The sequence below is a fragment of the Phodopus roborovskii genome, unplaced genomic scaffold, assembly GCF_943737965.1.
Source record: "Phodopus roborovskii unplaced genomic scaffold, PHOROB, whole genome shotgun sequence".
In the NCBI taxonomy this organism is placed as follows: domain Eukaryota; kingdom Metazoa; phylum Chordata; class Mammalia; order Rodentia; family Cricetidae; genus Phodopus; species Phodopus roborovskii.
Genome location: NW_026125264.1, coordinates 3,979,221 through 3,982,612, shown reverse-complemented (window position 1 = coordinate 3,982,612; position 3,392 = coordinate 3,979,221). Strand labels below are relative to the sequence as shown.

The 3,392-nt window shown below is 35.1% G+C and overlaps 1 pseudogene; it reads right to left on the bottom strand.

The window, feature by feature from the left end:
* Positions 1 to 419: 419 nt before the first annotated feature.
* LOC127229080 (acidic leucine-rich nuclear phosphoprotein 32 family member E-like) lies at positions 420 to 1,524 on the bottom strand (annotated as a pseudogene).
* Positions 1,525 to 3,392: the final 1,868 nt, after the last annotated feature.

The window sequence follows — 3,392 nt, the reverse complement described above, 5'->3', positions numbered from 1 at the left end:
CTTACATAAGCAAGATTCCCTAAAATATATATATTTTTTGTTACCATAAAAGTGCTGAGCAATATCACAGAATACAACTTCCCTAAGTCCATCAACTCTGCTGCTGAACAGAACCTTTCTTCTTCTGCTTCTACTTTCCAGCTTTGACACGAAAGCTCCACATCCCCAAAACGGCCTTCAAACTAAATCTAAAAATCTAAAAATCAATCTGCTTTATCATTCAGGAGACTGTTGTCATTTCACATTATAGCTGACTGTAATTTGTTAAATTATAAATGAACCCCATGCCTGTGTAAAAGCAATCGCATTTTAATTATGAACTCAAAACATCTGGTCGGTAAATATGAATTAGAAAAATTACAGAATTTTGCAATGGGAAAGTCAATGAAAATTCTTTTCTACATACATTATGATTAATCAACTAGTAAATTTTAATCAGAATAAGGCAAAAATAGTAAAACCATACTTTGCTAATAAATTACACCTCATCTTCTATAGGGACAGCTATCATACATGAAGAAACAAAAATATGATCACTCTACTGCATTCCCAGGAGCATCAGGCAATCTCATCTTAGAATGATCTAATCATCTTCCTCTCCATCATCTTCAGCATTTAGTTGTCTTTTCTCTCCCTTAAGACCACCTTCCCCTTTATCCTTTTTCCCCTTCAACAACACAACCATCACCATCCTGAATTTCTTCTTTTACAAAGTCTGAGACCTACTTCTTCTTCTACTTCTGAACCTCTCTCATCTTCCTCTTCATAAACTTCAAGTGCACTAGTTCATCTTCATCTTCATCCTCCTTCAAGTCCGGTACTTCATTATCCTCCTGCCCAAAACACCCAAGTATGTGATTTGCTGCAGCAACTCAAAATTCTTTCTCTGTAACCCTGCAGGTTTGTGACCTTACAGTTAAACAAGTCAAGATCCCAGTTCTTTTAAGATTTTGCAAAGTTTCTACTGGACTGAGATCTTTGATTTTGTTTCCACTCAGATTGAGGCAGGTAAGGTTTATTAGACATTTCTCTGCCAGGACTTCCAAGTGGAAATTACATTGCTACTATGTTCCAACTTTCCAAATTTATTTAAGCTGAGAAGTTAAGCCAATGAAATTAATTCCACATTCACTAAACTCACTAAACTCAAAAACTCAAGTTCTTTTAAAAGTATCATTCAAACCTTCAGTTTCCTCATTCACACACAAGAAATTATCAAGGACCTCCTCTAGGGTCCTGTTCTTCAACTACGTGCCCTCATTCTAGATTTCGGCTACTGTGCTCCCCCTTCCCCATCTCCTGCCCTTCCCACTACCTCCAACCCCCTCCCAATGTATAAAGATTTAAAAGCGAATGAAAAGCAATGTAAGTACAAACGCCCACTATCACTCAAGGCATGGGGGAGAAAGAAAAGAAGAGCAAATAGAGAGTCCAGTAAGTTGAGATTCTATCTTCATCTCCTTGTCCACACACCCGGAAGCGCGTATAATTAATTTTATTGTGTACAAGTATTTGCCTGTGCATACGTATATGCACCATGTGCTTGAGGTGGCTAGAAGAGGGTGTAGGATCCCCTGGAAAAGTGCAGTTAGAGATAGTTCTGAGCCTCCATGTGGGTGTCAGGACTTGAACTTGGGTCTTCTGTTAGTTCAGCCAGTGTTCTTAAGCCCTAAGCCATCTCTCTAGCCCCTTTGATGCTCAACCATACATGGGGATTCAAAAGTTTTCATTTGTGCCCACATTTGCTCCATTGATTTTTCATTATTTTACAGCTTTTGATTTAGTATACTTATAAGTACAACTATATATATACAATTTCAGCATAGAAATTTGATTGTTCCTTAATATTTTATATAAAGAATATTTTGGTTTTTAAAAAAGAAACATAGATACAAAAATACTCAACAAAAATAGCAAACCTATAGGTGTGGCACATACCTTTACAAAGAAATTAGGAAGTAAAGGCAGGAGATCTCTGTGAGTTCAAGGCCAGCCTGGTCTACAATAGCGCTCTAGGTCATCCATAGCTACATAGTGAGATCCTGTCTTCCAAAACACACTAAATCACAAATGAATTAGAAGTTCTCATATTTTATTAGTGTAAATGCAAACCAGTACAACTTCTGGCAAATAATTTGTTATAATTTAAACACACATTTACATATGGTTTGAAATGCTACTCTTAGAGAAATAAACACTTTTATCTGTATAAAACTACATATGCTTATATCTCTATTATCATCAAAATTGGAAATAACAGTCTTTTAATGGGTAAAATGTGAATGAGGTAATACATCTAGGCAACACACTACTCAGCCTTTAAAAGGAACAAAATACAGATACACGAAAGAACTTTGATACATATCAAGGATACTACACCAAGTGAAGGAAACCTTAGAAGGTTACATGCTATATAATTCCATTTATATTACAGTTCCAAAGAGACAAAAGTGTAGTTGTGGAGAATAGTGGCCAGCCACTAGATTGTGGCGATGGAGATACCACACACACACACACACACACACACACACACACACACACACACACACACACAAATTATAGGCCTGAACACCAAAAATCAAGACAATTTTATGCATTAATTTAAAAATAAAAATATTTAGGACAACTATCATTTGCAATTTAGTTAAGTATATTCAAAGGCTCTCTTCAGAATTGAACTGTTTACACTGTAACTTTGGGACCATTATTTACAGTGCCATAGGCCACATTTTACTGTGTACTTTGCAGTTCATAGACCTTATGAAAAAATTTGACTCAGACATCAATTGAAAAAAAAATTTTACTATCAAAAATGCTCAGTACACACAAAGTAAAATAACATCTGTTTCAGTGGTCTTTATAGATAACACATTAACAAGTGTCAAGCAGATTTGGTTTTGCAAAGATATTAATAGTGACAATAAAAGTTATTAAATAGTAAATGAAAAAGTTAAATGGCCCATAACCAGACTAAAAGTAACTCAGGTAATTTAAAACATGTTTTGTAAATCTTTAAGACATTAGATTAAAATCCAGGGAATTAGGTACTATCAATAATGGTACAAAGTAGATTAAATAAACTAACATCTACAAGTATGAAAATATTAACTATTCATTAACCCCACAAACTTTAATCCAATGTAAAACAAGTCTTTAAAAACATCCTTGAATGTTTCCTGGAGCTACATTGTATTTTATAATGTATCCTAAACACAATCTAAATGCAACACTCAGATCAGGGCAATGATAAATGCCATACATTCAAATCAGTTAAGTTAAAAAAATGACTTAACTGTCCCCACATAGGTTTCCAATTCTGGCTGTGATTGTTCTGCCCTCTAGATAGAAAATGGGTCAGGCCATCTGCTGCTTCCAGATAGCCTCTGCAGCAA